Source organism: Carcharodon carcharias, chromosome 12, assembly GCF_017639515.1.
Source record: "Carcharodon carcharias isolate sCarCar2 chromosome 12, sCarCar2.pri, whole genome shotgun sequence".
Classification (NCBI taxonomy): domain Eukaryota; kingdom Metazoa; phylum Chordata; class Chondrichthyes; order Lamniformes; family Lamnidae; genus Carcharodon; species Carcharodon carcharias.
Genome location: NC_054478.1, coordinates 108,475,428 through 108,493,292, shown reverse-complemented (window position 1 = coordinate 108,493,292; position 17,865 = coordinate 108,475,428).

Below are 17,865 nucleotides of genomic sequence, written 5' to 3'. Positions count from 1 at the left end.
TACCTTCAAAGAAGAGATAATTTGACACAGTCAAGGTATATTCCTGCGAAAAAAGGACTCGATGAGAAGGATGAACCACCCATGGTTAACAAATTTTGACATTAATTTTCAAATGCTCTCTGGCCACAGGACTGGAGTACAGTGAATGTGGTACCACTATTCAAGAAGGGATGTAGGGGCAGGTAATTACAGGCCAATGAGTCTAATATCAGTGGTAGGGAAACAATTGTAAAAAATTCTGAGGGACAGGATTAAAATCTACTTGGAGAGGCCGGGATTAATCAGGGATAGTCAGCATCGCTTTGTCAGGGGAGATCATGACTAACAAATTTGATTGAATTTTTCAAGGAGGTGACTAGTTGTGCAGGTGAGAGTAGTGAAGTTGATGTAATCTACATGGACTTCAGTAAGGCTTTTGTCAAGGTCCCACATGGGAGAATGGCAAAGAAGGTAAGAGCCCATGGGATCCAGGGCAATTTGGCAAAATGGATTCAAAATTGGCTTAGCGGTAGGAAACAGAGGGTGATGGTTGAAGGTTGTTTTTGCGATTGGAAGCCTGTGATGAGACTGGTATACATTAATGATTTAGACGTGAATATAGGAGGTATGATCAGTAACTTCGCAGATGACATGAAAATTGGTGGTGTCATAAATAGTGAGAAGCAAGGCCTTAGATTACAGGATGATATGGATGGGCTGGTAAGATGGCAGAGTAGTGGCAAATGGAATTTAATCCTGAGAAATGTGAGATGATGCATTTTGGGAGGATTAACATGTCAAGGGAATGCACAATGGATGGTAGGACCCTAGGAAGTACAGAGGATCAGAGGGACCTTGGTGTACATGTCCATAGATCCCTGAAGGCAGCAGCACAGGTAGATAAATTGGTTAAGAAGGCATGCCTTTATTAGCTGAGGCATAGAATATGAGAGCAGGGAGGTTATGTTGGAGCTGTATAAAATGCAAGTTAGGCATCAGCTGGAGTACTGTGTGCAGTTCTGGTCACCACACTATAGGAAGGATGTGATTGCACTGGAGAGGGTGCAGAGGAGGTTCACCAGGATGTTGCCTGGGCTGGAGCATTTCAGCTATGAAGAGAGACTGGATAGGCTAAGGTTGTTTTCCTTAGAGCAGAGAGGGCTGACGTAGGACCTGATAGAGGTATACAAAATTATGAGAGGCATAGATAGGGTAGATAGGAAGAAACATTTCCCCTTAGTGGAGGTGTCAATAACCAGGGGATATAGATTTAAGGTAAGGGGCAGGAAGTTTAAAGGGGATTTGAGGAAAACTTTTTTCACCCAGAGGGTGGTTGGAACCTGGAACAAACTGCCTGAGGGGGTGGTAGAGGCACGAACCCTCACAACGTTTACGAAGTATTTAGATGAACACTTGAAACACCGTAGCATACAGGGCTACAGGCCAAGTGCTGGAAAATGGGATTAGAATAGATAGGTGCTTGATGGCCAGCATGACACGATGGGCCAAAGGGCCTGTTTCTGTGCTGTATGACTCCAACAAAGATGGTCAAGGAAAGTATCTAATCAAAAACGAAGGCATACAAAGCGGCAAAAACTAATGGTAAGCCAGAGGATTGGGAATTTTTTAGGAACCAGCAGCAGATGACTAAGAAGCTAATAAAGAGGGAAAAAATTGATTATGAAAGTAAATTGGTAAGAAATATAAAAACAAATAGCAAGAGCATCTATAGGTATATAAAAAGAGAGTGGCTAAAGTGAGCATAGGACCCTTGGAGGATGTGATTAGAGAATTGATGATGGGAACAGGGAAATGACAGATAATTTAAACCAATATTTTGCATCAGTCTTCATGATGGAGGACACTATAAACATCCCAAAGATATCAGCTAAGCAAGGAGCTAATGGGAGGAATAATCTTGTAACAGCCTCTATCATGAGGGGCAAAGTATTTGACAAACTAATGGGTCTAAAGGCAGACAAGTCACCAGGACCTGATACAAAAACAAAAAATGTTGGAAAAGCTCAGCAGGAGCTCTGAAGAAGAGTCATACAGACTTGAAACGTTAACTCTATGTCTTTCTATCCACAAATGCTGTCAGACCTGCTCAGTTTTTGCAGCATTTTTTTTGTTTCAGATTTCCAGCATCCGCATTATTTTGCCTTTATCGCCAGGACCTGATGGCCTGCATCCAAGGGTTTTAAAGTAAGTGGCTGCAGGGATAGTGGAGGCATTGGTCAAAATATTCCAGAACTCACTGGATTCTGGGAAGGTCCCAGCCGATTGGAAAACAAGTAATGTGACACCCCTGTTCAAGAAGGGAGGGAGACAAAAAGCAGGAAACTATAGGCCAGTCAGCCTAACATCTGATTGTTGGGAAAATGCTACAGTCCATTATTAAAGAAGAAATAGCAGGACATTTAGAAAAGCTTAATGCAATCAAACAGAGTCAACATGGTTTTGTGAAAGGGAAATCATGTTTGACAAATTTGCTAGTTCTTTGGGGATATAACAAGTAGAGTTGAAAGGAGGAACTGGATATAGTGTATTTGGATATCCAGAAGGCATTTGATAAGGTGCTACATAAAAGGCTAATACACAAGATAGCAGCTCACAGTATTGGGGATAATATAATAGCATGGATTGAGGATTGGTTAACACACAGAAGATAGACAGTCGGGATTAATAGATCTTTTTCAGGTTGGAAAGATATAACAAGTGGAGTGCCACAAGGGTCAGTCCTAGGCCTCAATTATTTACTATCTATATTAATGACTTGGAGGAGGGGGCAGAGTGTAATACATCCAAATTTGCTGATAGGTAGGAGGGCATGTTGTGATGAGGACATAAGGAATCTGCAAGACAGGTTGAGTGAGTGGGCGAAAGCTTGGCAGATGAAGTTTAATGTAGGCAAGTGTGAGGTCATGTATTTTGGTAGGAAGAATCAAAAGGCAGACTATTATTTAGATGGACAGAGACTCCAAAAATGTGCAGCACAGAGGGACCTGGGTGTTCTTGTGCATGAAACACAAAAAGTTAGCATGTAGTAAGCAATTAAGAAGGCAAATGGAATTTTGGCCTGTATTGCTAGGGGGTTGGAGTTTAAAAATAGGGAGGTCTTGTTACAACTGTACAGGGTGTTGGTGAGGCCGCACCTGGAGTCCTGTGTACAGTTTTGGTCCCTGTATTTTCGAAAGGTACTTTCATTGGAGAAAGTTCAAAAGAGATTCACTAGGCTGATTCCTGGGATGAAGGGGCTGACTCATCAAGAACGGCTAAAAAGGTTAGGCCTTTATTCATTAGAATTTGGAAGAATGAGGGGTGATCTTATTGAAAGGTAGAAGGTTCTGAGGGGGCTTGACAGAATAGATATTGAGAAGCTGCTTCCACTAATGGGGGAATCTTGAATTAGGGAACATAGTTACAGAATAAGGGGACACTTATTTAAAACTGAGATGCAAAGGAATTTCTTCTCTCAGAGGGTACTGAATGTCTGGAATTCTGTACCCCAGAGAGTTGTGAGAGCTGGATCACTGAAAGTGTTTAAAGAAGAGGTAGATAGATTTATGAAATATTGGGAGGTTGAGGGCTATGAGGAGCTGGCCCAAAAGAGTTGGCACAAAAGAGGAGTTGAGGCCTGGGACAGATCAGCCATGATCTTATTGAATGGCTGGGCAGGCTTGAGGGGCTGATTGGCCTACTCCCGCAGCTATTTCTTAAGTTCTTATTAAAGGGAAAGGCGTGGCAATAATCCAGAGGTCTCTGGGTTACAAAGGAAGTAGAAATTAAGATAAACAAGAAAAAGTGTGCTTATGATAGATATCAGATAGAAAATACAATTGAAAATCAAGCTGAATACAGAAGGTTCAGAGAAGTCGTGAGGAAGCAAATGAGAGAAGCAAATATGGAGTATGAAAAGAGATTGGTAGTTAACATAAAAGGTAGTTTCAAAGTCCTCTATAGGCATATAAATAATAAAATGGTGAAGGAGGAATAGGGCCTTTTAGGGACCGAAAAGGGGATTTACACATGGAGACAAAGGGCATAGCTGAGGTTCTAAGTGAATAATTTGCATCTGCCTTTACGAAGAAAGAAGATGCTACCCAGGCCATGGTAAAAGAAGGGGTAGTTCACATACCAGTGGGGTTTAAAATGAATAAGGAAGAGTTGATAAGGCACAGGACCGATGGGATGCATCCAAGAATACTGTAGGAAGTAAGAGTGGAAATTGCAGAGGCACTGGCCATAATTTTTCAGTTTTCCTTAGACTCAGGGGTGGCTCCAGAGGACTGGAAAATTGTGAATATTACACCTTTGCTCAAAAATAGGTGTTAAGATAAACCAGCAACTACAAGCTAGTAAGATTAACTTCGGTGTTGGGGAAATTTCTAGAAACAATAATTTGGGCCAAAATTAATAGTCACATGGAAAAATGTGGATTAATTAAGGAAAGCCAGCATGGATTTCATAAGGGAAAATCATGTTTGACTAACTTGCTGGAGTTTTTTGAGGAGGTGACAGAGAGGGTTGATGAGGACCATGCTGTTGATGTGGTGTACACAGACTTCCAAAAGGCATTTGATACAGCGCCACCCAACAGACTTGTGAGCAAAGTTATAGCTCATTGAATAAAAAGGACAGTAACAATATGGGTACAGAATTGCCTGAGCAACAGGAAACAGAGTGTGGTGAGTAGTGCTTAATAGATATACTTTATGCTGGAGGAACGTTTGCGGTGGTGTCCCCAAGAGGTCAGTGTTGGGACCGTTGTTTTTCCTGATATATATTAATGACCTAGAATTTGGTATACAGGGAACAATTTCAAAGGTTGCAGATGATACAAAAGTTGGAAGCATTGTAAACTGTGAGGAGAATAGTGTAGAATTTCAAAGGACATAGGCCAGAATTTTTACCTCTTTGAGTGGGCTCGGCAGGGGCGGGCGGGAACGGTTGGGAAGCTGACCACCGCCCAAGTTCTGGTCTGGGCCGCGATTTCACGCTGGCGGGCCTTTGAAATGCATGCTGTAGTGCTCAGTGCTGCCTGCTGAGGTGGGAAGGAGGGCGAGCGGGGAACTTTGCGCATGCGCGCAGGTGTGCACAGGAAAAGCTCCCTGAGGCACAGAGCTGCACCCTCCTACACCCTGCTCTCCCAGAGAACCAGTTGGAGCAAGACTGAAGCCCCATCAGAATGCTAGTGGCACCAGGAGAAGCACATGTTACCTTCCCTCAGGATGACGCCACATCTGCTTCCTTAACACTTCTTTAACCAATATCTCCTGGTGCTAGGAGATGCATTGGGCAATACGGCCCTGGCAGCAACGAAACTGCAGTCTGCTGCCAAGTAGCAGAAGTGTGTAGTGGGGTCCTCTTGAGCCCAATCTGCTTGACATTAAGCACCTAAGAGGCCCTCATCTGAAAATCATCAGCCTTCCACTACTAATGCAGGTGGTATGATGAAAGTGCAATGTTGGAGCAGTAGAACACTGAAGAGGTCACTTGAGGAAGACACTGTAGGTTAACTTCTATATGAGAATATTGTTCCATGGCCGTTGTGGAAGGCATTGAAAAGCCACACCAATTGCACTGTCACTGCTACTGATCCTACAATATCAGTATTGGTCAATGGTTGGAATGACTTTATTGAAGGATGGAAGTACTTTTAGAGACGATGGGCAGAATCATCCCAGAAATCAGCAAAGTCCGATATCGGGCGGGGAAAGCAGTGTTTGACCTGCCGATGTCAATGGAGGCTTTTACTGCCGTATTTGTGTGGCATTTTGTTTAAAAAATGCAGAGGCACAGGTTTCACATCGGATCACTGGCGGGGCAGCCTCTGATTCGCCTGCCCTGCCATCATCTCAAGCCTTCAGTAACCCAGGCACCATATTTGAAGGAACCCCTGCACAGAGTTATCACCCTCTAAGAGATCGAAAGCTGTGCAAAGTCATTGCTGCCAACGGGAGGAAACATGCTGTCCCAATATTTAGCGACCCCTCCATCGAGCACCTACTGGACATAGCGGAGGTCTGCAGCAAATGCCTTTACCCGCACTCTGGGTGAAGACCAGCAAGCAAGGTCACCAATCCAGCATGGGAGGTGGTGTCAGCGGTGGTCAGCGCCAACACTCTGCAAGAGAGCACAGCCATCCAGTGCCGAAAGAGGATGAATGATCCCGTCCGTTCCGCCAGGGTAAGTCACTCTTTTCATCACTCTCAACTCACACACTCACAAACCCATCATACATTCACAGGGCCCTCACTCACTGCCAGCTCAAGGGATATCACCATTCACTCTCTCACACACACCTTCATCTGCCCTGCAGATTAGTGTCCTTAACCTATCCATGGCACCACTCAGCACTCGCACGTGCCATCTAGCTGCTTACACACTCTCCAGCTGTATTGATGCAGGACAAGCTGGCACACAACAAGAGGGAGAGGTCACAGACTGGTGGAGGAATGCCCGACATCAAAGTCCTCAAAGACTTTGAAAACAGAGCCATCCAGCTGGCCAGAGATTATCTGGACCATTCCTGTGCTGATGGTGAGGTCGGCGGTGCTTAACCAAGTGAGGATCCAGCAGTGCAATATCCATCAGACAACCATGCTGTGAGTCAGTTCCCCTGTTCTACAGTCCCCTGCCATGCACTAATTATCACTCCTTGCTGTCACAGGCATATCTGGGAAGCAGCTGAGGGGATTCACGAGCCAGGTTCTCGACTTCAGCACCGAGGACACTACGGAAGAAGAATCTACAGACACCAACATTGAAAACTTGTCACAGCGCTCGCCCACACCGTTCACCAGCGCAGAGACACACACCTCACTGGGACCCAGAGTTCTAGAGTAGCCTTGGGGTTACAATCTGGTGAGCGCATCATGCTGTCTGATCCACAGCAGGTAGCAGCAGTGACTTCCCAGGTCCCTGGCACTTGGAGGACTGCTGGAGGCCAGATATTTGCTGTGTTTGAGTCAGATGATGAGCCTCTGGACTCAGTCATGTCACAATTGCTGGAGCTGCAAAGGCAAGCTCAGGAACATCAGGAAGGGATGTCCTCTGCCCTCATCAGATTGCAAGACATGATGGAGGAGTCCGTCTGCCTTCATAGGTGATAGTGGCGGCATACCAACGCACCGATATGAACACTGGTAGGATGGCGGCCACCATGGAGACCTTGGTCTGGGACATCGGTCCTGCAGTGCTGCAGGAGCTGAACTCCATCGCTGAGGCACTTGCAGGCATCCATCAGTGTCAACATAAGATGGGGGCAGAGCTTCTTGAGCTCAATCCAGGGACTTCCTCTCAGGGACTATCGGGCATCCATAGGGAGGAAGATCAGCAAGTGCACACCCCAGTGTCCCATCCACCCAAGTGACTCCAGGAGTATCCGGCCCATCTGAATCCCCACTTCCTGTGACCCCAGCAGCTCCAGCTCCACAGGCCAAGGAGAGTGCCACCGCCACACAGCAAGACCCCCAAAACTGACTGGGGCCCTCCAGATCTTGGCCCTCCAGAGGACACCCACCAAGGTCATCACAGACGGGGCATAGCAGTCAGCAGGCTGCCTCCACCTCTGCTGTGGATGTTGGGGGAGAAACAAGATGTAACAACAAGGTAAGAAAGGTCAAGAAGGTTTATTTGCACAACGTGGGCACGGATGTTAATCACATGCACTTAAATGTTGACCATTGTAAGTACACTCCCAGGAATGTCTCTTTGCTATGTTCAGCAGTGTTTGTGTCAATTAGATGTGGAACCTTGTTTCCTGCACAAAATGAAGGCTACTGTTGCAGTCCAGGGCCTTTTCCCCTGTGCAGAATGTAATCGTTTGAGGACAGTGATTGTCCGGCTTCAAAGTCACTATCCAGATTAGTGATGTGTACACCTCCAGGTGGCTTGAGTTTGCTGCATGAATCTCCTACTGTTATGTTCCTTCTATCGGGTTGCTTTGCTCAGCGAACAAAGCTGCACGCCTATCTACTGATGAGCAAGTTGGTAATCAAGACTTTGCAAACGAAGAGGTCATTGTAAGATGAAACACATGCTGTTTAATAACATTAGTAATGGAGCACTAACATAAGTGTGCGTCTCAAACCATACCCCATTCTAAAAACTACCGATTAACAATGTAGCCCGCACTACACAGCACTTGGGTAATATAATCACCTGGTCAATCTGCTCACATTCTCTTAAAGGTGTATTGCAGCTCAGATTACCACATCCCTCCCCCTTTACTCGAAGGTACAATTTACAATCTTTACAATATATCAATTACTTACACAAGTGCTCTATTTACAAATCCAGTCTCTCTGGAGACTTCTTCAAATGTGTTGAACGTAGTAGTCCTACGACTTCGGATGGTTTATCCGAGGCCTCCCTCTCAGGAGTTATCTGCCCAGTAGTCTCTCCAGTAGGAACCTATATGTTTGTTTCTTCGACTCTCTCAGGCTCGATGGATCCTACAGGTACTTCCAAACTAAGCAGTGTTCTTTCCACATGTGGTGTCGACTCAAATGAGAATGCTTGGTGCATCCTTCCTTGTAAATCTGTTTCCCTTTTGCTGAGGTGATCTACGAACCTCCTAATTATCTGACCTTTGACCGATATGTGATAGGAAAGGGGTCCTGTCACTGCACTAAATTCACCTGATAGCCATTTGGGGTCATCTCCAAAGTTCTTTGCAAAAACTGTCTCTCCAACAGTGAAGCTTCTTTCATGATTGTGGTAATCATGTCCATTTTTCTGGGTCTCCTGACTTGTCTCTACCTTCCTCCCTATATTCAGCCTCATGAGACTCAAACATGTCCTGAGACGTCTCTTCATCAATAACTCTACAGGGCAATACCAGTGGTCATGTGTGGCGTTGTCCTGTAGTTGAATAGGAAATGTGATATTCTAGTTGCAATAGAGTCTTCATCCAGTTTTTCACTCTGGACTTGAAGGTCTGGACTGCCCTCTTGGTGAACCCATTGGATGCAGGGAGGTATGGCGAGGTATTAACATGTGTTATGCCACTGAGACTTGCAAATCCTTGGAATTCCCCACTGGTAAATGCCGTTCCATTATCAGACACTATTATCTCCGGTAACCCGTGTATCGCAAAACTCTGATGCAATCTGTCTATGGTGGTGTCAGATGTGGGTGCTCTTACTTCATATACATCCATCCACTTCAAGTGAACATCTATGATTAAGAGGAACATTGTGCCCAAAAAGGGCCTCATGTAGTCAACGTTGGGGTGGACCCATGGCTTTCCTGACCATTCCCGGGGATGCAGTGGAGCAGGAGGAGGCAATTTCTGTACTTGTTTGCACTGTATGCAGCTCTTGACTAAGTTTTCGAGTTCTGTATCCATCCCTGGCCACCATAAGTAGCTGCGCGCTAACTTTTTAATTCTAGAGATGCCAGAGTGAGCACTATGCAATTCAGTCAATAATGGCTTTCTTCCTCTCAGAGGCACAATGACTCTTGCTTCCCATAGCAAGATGCCACCCTGACAGGTGAGTTCATATCTCCTATTAAAATAGGGCTTCATTTTGTCAGACTTTGGCTCGTTAGACCATCCCTGTAAGACTTGTTCCCTTATGTGAGACAAAACTGGATTACGGTCTGTCACTCTCTTATTTGTTTAGCATGTACTGGTGACAAATCCAGAAAGTTTAATAACAAGACAAGTTCTTGAGGAATTGGGGCATTCACAGTGCTGTCTTTTAGAGGTAATCGGTTTAGTGTGTCCACATCTGCAATCTGGCTTCCCGGCTGGTGGATAAAAGTATATTCGTAAGCAGTTGGAATGAGTGCCCACCTTTGGATGCATGCAGAGGCAATTGGGGGTATTGCCTAGTCTTCGTTGATCAAGCCTAGTAGTGGCTTGTGGTCGGATACAATGGTAAAGTGGTGACCATGGATGTATTGGTGGAACTTCTTAATGCCAAATACAATGGGTAAGCCTCCTTACTCTATTTGAGAGTATCTTCATCCTGCAACACTTGAGTGTTCTTGAGACGTACCCAATGGGCCACTCAGAGCCATTTGCCATTCAATGGGAGAGTACTGCCCCTACTGCATAAGGGGATGCATCATAGGCCAAAATTAATTCTTTCTTTGGGTTGAAATGTACCAACAGGACTGTAGTAGCAACTACTTTACTGTCGTTAAAGCTTGTTATTGTGGAGCTTGCCAAGTCCACCTGTGGTTTCTCTTGAACAAACTGTATAACGAAGTCAATTGTTGACAAATTTGGGGAAAAAAGGCCATAATAATTAATCATTCACAAGAAAAGCTTGAGTTCTGTGGCGTTTTTCGGTGCTGGCGCCTTATGAATAGCTCTCACCTTTTCTTCCACTGGGTGAAAGCCCTGCGAGTCGACGCTATGACCCAGGTAAACCACTTCTTTTGCTTGGAAGATACATTTTTCTCTTTACAAATGTAATCCAGTTTGTGAGAAACTCTTCAACACCTCTTCCCGATTAGCCAGGTGTTCCTCAACAATTGGTCCTGTTACTAGGACATCATCGAGATAAACCATAACATGGGGCAATCCTTGAGGTAAATTTTCCATGGAAAATGGCACAAGCCGATGAGACTCTGAAGGGTAACCGGGTATATTGGCATAGCCCCCTATGTGTGTTGATAGTCACAAAGTCCTGAGAGGCCTTTTCTAGTTTGACTTGCTGGTAAGCATGGCTTATATCGAGCTTCGTCTTTCCGGTTCCCCCTGCCAGCTTGGAGTACAATTCATCAATTTTCTGTACAGGATGCCTATCTAGTCTGGCCACTATGTTAACAGTCAACCTGTAGTCCCCACATATTCACATGCTCTGATCAGGTTTTAGAACTGGAACTATGGGCGTTGCTCATTTGGAAAATTGTACAGATTGTACGACTTCCAACCTCTCCAGCCTATCTAATTCAACATCAACTTTTTCTTACAATCCAAAGGGCACTGGCCTCGCCTTCATGAATCTGGGGAATCTTAGGATCCATGTGGATTTTAGTTTGCAGCCCCTGAATCTTTCCAAGCTCCTTCTTGAAAACAGAAGCATATTGCTGTAATAATTCTTACAGATCTTTCATTCTGAGTTGAAAAATCTTGGTCCACTCCAACTTCATTTCCTTAAGCCAGTTCCGACCAAGTAGACTTGGAGCCTTTTTTCTAGATTTCCACCATCCACAATATTTTGCTTTTATATTATATTATATAGACTTGGACCCTCCCCTGCTACCACTATTAGGGGTAGATTAACAGACTGATTTCCATAATGTACTGGAATGTTGCATATACCTCCTACTTGTATGTCCTCACCAGTATACGTCTTTAATTTAGCATCTGAAATTCTGGATTTAATGAGTGGTCTCCTCCATTCAGATATTTGAATGTATGTTCTCCTATAACTGTCATGGATGCCCCTGTACCCACCTCCATTCTCATTGACTTTCACTGTCACATAGATAGGTTCTGTTTTGCCCATTTTTAAGTTGTGTAGTGAGTAAATATCTGACTGTTTCCTGTAGTTCTTCTATTATGTGGATTTCACAATTTCTACCTTTCTGCTTAAAGTTTTGTCTTAATCTGTTTTTACAATATCACATAATGTGCCCATTACGATGGCAGAAGAAACATTCAATTCTTTTAATCTGTTGTTCATTTGCAGGATGTCTGATTCCATTTCTGCATTTATTTTTGTGGGTTTTCTCTGTTAAACCATTGCTTTTTGTTGGACTGCTAATGGTGGCTGTTTCGTGCCTTTCCGTGGAGTCCTGTGCTTTCTTGCCAATTGTAACCAATGCTTCCCTCCCAATGCGAAGGATGACGCCATTTTTTGCCCCCTTGATTGCTTCTGAATCTGACTGTGCTCTCCATTGCGAGCGCCAACTTCAGCGCCTCGCTGAAATCTAAATTTGTTTCTGACAACAACCTTTTTTAAATGGCATCTTCGTTAATTCCACATATTAATTGGTCTCTTAACATGTTGTTAATCGACATCCCAAACTCACAGTGCTCTGTCAGTTGTTTTAAGGCCGCTACATGTCAAGCGACTGTCTCTTCAGGAGCGCGACGCCTCGAATTAAATTTAAAACGCTGCATTGTTACCAAGGGTTTCAGCTGAAAGTAGCTTTTCACAAGATTTACCAACTCACCAAAGGTCTGGGAATCTGGGGCGTGGGGTACCGTTAGACTACGAATTAGGTTGTATGTTTTACTGCCACACATCGATAAGAGGATTGCTCGTCTCTTCTCCTCCCCCAATATGTCGTTGGTCAAAAAGAAGAATGCAAGGCGTTCAATGTAATGTGATCAGTTATCAGTGGTCTGATCAAAGAGTTCGATGCGGCCAAACTGTGGCATACTGCAGGGAGCTAACTTTAACAACTATGATGAAGGTTGTACTTACAATCACCTGCAAGTACGACTGATTTATTCTGTTTAATTTCTGCAGCTCTCTTTAGTGTTGTTGACTGGTCAATGGTTATTGTGTTCCTTCTATTGGGTCGCTTTGCTCTGTGAACACAGTTGCACGCCTATCTACCGATGAGTGAGTTGGTCATCGAGATGATGCAGATGAAGAGACCACAGTAAAATGAAACACATGCTGTTTATTAACATTAGTAATGGAGCACTAACACAAGAATGCTTCTCAAACCAAACCCCATTCTAAAAACTACCAATTAACAATGTAGCCTGTGCTACACAGCAATTGAGTAATATAATCATGTGGTCAATCTGCTCACATTCTTTTAAAGATTTATTGCACCTCAGATTACCACATGTACCCAAGCGCCACTGTGATGTCCTGTGTGTGCTCTTAGTGTCTTTGAGGCGAGGTTGCCCCCATCTCATCACCATTCCCGACATGTAAAGGTATGGTGCTGAAGGGAACAGGTGTCAAAGGATCAAGTGCTGTTAAAGTCCATGTGCCCACTGTTTATCAGCAGCATCTCGATGGTATAAGGCTCTTCACATAGTGTATGTGCACTGCCCTCAACCAGACAGGTGTCAGACATTCCCAGATGAAATGTGAAGATTTCAGGAGTGTCCTCATGCATTTCGTTATCATCCTTCTGGAATCTTACGGCAATGAGGGCCTCATGAGTACGGCTGCCTCATCTGCATTGTCTCCCTCCAGGACCTCATCGCCCTCATCCCCTTTGACTTCCTCCTCATCAGAGGAGATGTGCAGCTTTTGCATCTCCTCATCATCCAGGTCCTTCCCCCATTGCATCGCCAGGTTATGTAGCATGCAGCAAGTCACTATGATGCATGACACCCTCTGCGGAGTGTACTGGAGTGCTCCACCAGATCTGTCCAGGCACCAGAACCTCACTTTCATGATGCCAGTAGTGTACTCAACCAAACTCCGGGTTGTGGCATGAGCCTCTCTGTACCTTCTCTCACCAGGAGTCCAAGGTCACCGCACGAGCATCATCAGCCACGTCCTTTGTAAGCAGTCCTTGTTCCCGAGGAGCCAACCTTGCATCCTGTGTGGTCCCTGGAATATGTCAGGGAACTGAGACCTGCTGACGGTGTACGAGTCGTGGACACTTCCAGGGTATCTTTAACACATCTGCATGATCCTTTTGTTATGGTTGCAGACGAGCTGAACATTGAGAGAGTGGAAGCCTTTGCAGTTGACATACTGGACTGCTTATTGCCAGGGAGATTTAAGAGCCATGTGGGTACAGTCGATGGCACCCTGCACCTATGGGAATCTGGAAATCCCAGCATTCTTGCTTCCTGGCTTGCCTGATCCCTGCTGAAATTGGCAAAGTTGTGGGCCTTGCCAAAAAAGGTGCCTGTGACCTCCTGGGTACATTTCTGGGTGGAGGCTTGCTAGATCCTGCAAAGGAGCCCAGTGGAGTCCTGGAAGGAGCCACTGCTGTAGAAATTGAGCGCAGCTGTAACTTTAACTTCCAACGGCAGTGGATGCCCTCCGAGTCCCCGTGGCGCCAAACCCTGTAGAAGATGGCATATGCTCATGACCAGTTCCCTTGATATGTGCAGGCGTCAGCGACACTACTCTCCGTCATCTGCAGGCAGCACATACGCCATCTATAGACCCTGGGTCTAGTGACGTGCCTACAGACAACGGCTCTCTGGGGTCCATCCTCTGCGTGCGGAGGAGGCCGAGTCACCCCGTGGGCTTCAGGGTTCTGCTTCTCCCTTTGGCCAGCCAGGTGCCTCCGTTCCATTCTTCTCCTTCTTCTCTCCTGCCTACAAGCAATGAGGCAAACAGCGAGATCACCAGGCTTCATGTTCCTGATGGTCTCCTCACTGCAGCATCAAAGAGAGAGATGCAAGGGTCAGTAATTGTCTCCTAAGGACCGCTTTTGGTCAAGTCATCACCTGTAGCTGCCTCCCAAGGCTCCTTCGCACATTCTGGAGAGTCCAGGCCACCACATGGATGCTCAGTGTTTAGTGCATATGATGGCTCATTATGCCCACACACAGCACCACCCCACACCACATGACCGAGTGGCAGCAGCTTCAACCACTCATATGCATCTTGAACTTTAATTTCAGGCACAGGCATTTTCCTAACCTGCACTCCAAGGCTTCACAGTTTGCTTTGACCATGAGGGTGACTTTTCAATGTTTACTTAAACATAATGCAAGGGACTAGGAGCGCAACCCTCCATCAGTGTTTGATAGCCACCTTTTCCAACAGGATCCTCAGGTTTGCCCAGTCATGCATGGTTCTGCAGCACCAAGGCACTCATTCGAATTTGAAGTGTGTGCGCAAGGTGTTAGCAGTAGAGGAGCAATCATCAGCACTGTCAGGAATTAGTGCTGCTTGAGTGGGCACAATTGCTTGACTAGGCTGACTGCAAGCATTTCAATTGTGCTCAAGCTAAATGCTCTCGGCTGCGGTGGAGTGCTCACCTTTGATATGTTTTGCCATTATTCCGGCTGTTTTCTTCACCCCAACCCCTGGCATGTGTTTGCACTCAAACTTCAGTCGGTGCTGCCATGACCCCGCCCAGCACTGTTGCCCTTGCCCCGCAATTGCCTTCTCCCCCCTCCCCTTTTGCATTGTGGCCCTTACCTTGAGGTTGGCTTCTCCCACTTTTCCTTTTGTGTTGTTGCTCCTGCCCCGGCACTACAAGCCAGCTACGAAGGAGCCACTGCAGAGACTTGCCTATGCCCTCCCGAATCCATGGAGCCACTGGGATCGTCACGAGCGCTGTGCAAAGCCATGTGCACTCATCTCCGAGTTCCCCTTGAAGCTGAGGTTGCCAGATTCATACCTTTTAAATGCAGATGTAAATCACACTGCCTTGAAACTACGCTGATTTAAATTTGATGCAGGGGTGATTCCGGTGTGTGACCATATTAATTAGATGCAAATTTATTACAATTAAGTTCTTGATGTTCGGTGGTGGGAAACGCGGCCCACCATTGACTGAGGGAGGGGACAATAGCATCCTGGATTTATGTCATCGGGAAACGCGACTTGGGCCTTCTTGTGAGATTCTCTGTTATTGCCAATGAACACGCCTGCCACGAACGGGGGTGTAAAATCCCGGCTAATATTCAGGATTACTCTAATCCAATTTCTTTGCCCTTTCTCCATTTTTAAAATGTTTTCCCAATTTAATAATCCTCCATGTGGGAAAAATCTAACTTCCACCTTAGTTCCTCTAATGACAATGTTGCATATACACCTTGGTAACTGATTTGAAAACCAGTGGAACCAATGTTTCACTATTTCTTGCCTAAATATCACATTAGTAACCCAATAATCTATTGGTGAAGGAAGTGAATCTTTCTGAATCTCTTTTCATACCTTAGTATCCTTGATATAATTTCAGGGAATCTTCAGTATATCATTTCAATGGGCAGGATTTTACTTGTGGGGAATGATGGGGGAGCAGGTGGAGGTGGTCTGGAAGTCTACCACCGTCTGTGATCAGCTCTACACTGAGACTTCACGCGGGGCAGGCTAATTAAGGCCTGCCCTGTGTGGATCGCGAGCGGCAGCGCTGAGTGCTGCCTGTGCAGGGGGGGGGAGGAGGGAGAGCCGGGCCTCACGTGCAGTTCGCACATGCATGAGATAAAACACTTCAATCTCCGAGGCACGGAGCTGCCTCAGGGAGATTGAAGCGCTGTTTAGAAAATTAATAAAAATGTAATAAAACATGAACTCTCATGTGACTCTGTCATGTGACATGTTTTTAATTCCAAAGCAAAGTTTTTATTCAATGTTTATTTGCTTTAGGAAACCTCATCCCGCTCATGGATGAGGTTTCCTAAAACATGCCAAGGCCGCTTGGCCTTTTCGCCTTCTTGCCAACTGTAAGGCTGGATGGGCAGCTGAGATTTGAATTTAATTAGATTGCTAATGGCCTTAATAGGCCTTTTAATTATTGGCGGGTGTGCAGCCGACGCTGGCACGCACCTGCCGAATGAAATATCACACGAATGTGAGATGACATCAGGATGCACGTCCGACGTCCTCACATCATTTTACATGCGGGTATGTCAGGCGCCCACCCACACGCCGAGCATAATATTCTGCCCTATGCCTCTAATTTTGTTCCTGTTTTTGCAGGGGGGGAAGGGGGGATTGGGGGTATTGATTGCATATGGCAGGTGCTTCCCAAACTTTTTCCACTGTGACCCCATTTTGAAGCTCGAAAATTGCCGTGACCCCAAAGTGAGAGCTGGGTGGGGGTGTAAAGCTGTGAGCAGTGGCAGGGAGGGGTGTGGGCAGTTTGTGAGAGCAAAAGTGTGGAGAGAGATTTATAAGAGTGAGGGGAGAACCGATATGTGAGAACAAAGCGGGGAGAGATTGGAGAGCAAGAAGCTGGGGAGAGATTTGCGGGAGTGAATCAGAAGCTGTAGGGTTGCCAACCTTTCAGGGTTGGTCAGGAGTCTCCAGGAATTTGATGATCAATCTCCAGGACATTGCTGTGTGTGACCCTGGAGAAAAATTGTCAGGACATTAAAAAAGATTGTTTTTTTGCCATTTCCTTTGAGCATTTCTCTTTACCAGATATAAAAAGATTGAAAATGGGAATGTTTGGCTGACAATCAAGCATCATCCAATTGGGGAATGAGTCTTTTTGTTTTCCTATTGGCGTAGGAAGGCAGCACGTTACAAGGATGGATGTGTTGGCCAACTAATGGTGAGAGTATGGGATCAAGTCATGTGATGAAACATCCAGGAATACGTTTAACCACACTTGGCAACCCTAAGGGACTAATTTGTAGCAGTGAATAAATTGGTGGGAGCGAAGGTGGGAGAGAGTGAGGGAGAGTGTGATGGCAAGTGTTTAAACTGCAGGCGTTTAAAAAAAAAGCGTTTACCTTTTCACTGACTTTTTTGGAGCAGAAATCAGACCTCAAAGGTTGGTCAGTTAGGCCACTTACACCATTTTAAAAGACAAGGACTTAAAGGGGCTCGCAGCTATTAACATTCAGCCCAGCTACACAGCAGCCATTGCTGTCTTTGAGGTCATGACCTACAGTTTGGGAATCCCTGGCATATGGTATTTCTGTGGTTGAATATCTTGTAAAAATTCAACATCACTTCTTTGTTTTTATGTTCAACGTCCCTGTGTTCAAAGTTCAGAATACCATTCAGATTTTTATAGTCATTTTTATCAGTATTCTCACGTTTAAAAACGTTTGTATCTACACCTTTACATCTCTGTTATTCCATCTGTTTAATCTTTATCATTTGCAGTCACTTCCTTTTGCTCTTTCAATGTGCATAACTTCACATTTAATTGCATTGAACAGCATATGCTACCACTCTGAATCTGTTCATGTCCTCTTGTAATCTCCTACATCTTTCCTCTGTTTACCATGCACTTGAATTGATATCCTTCATTTTGACCACAATCGTTTGTTTTATTCTAATCTATTTTAGGACAATTTAAATG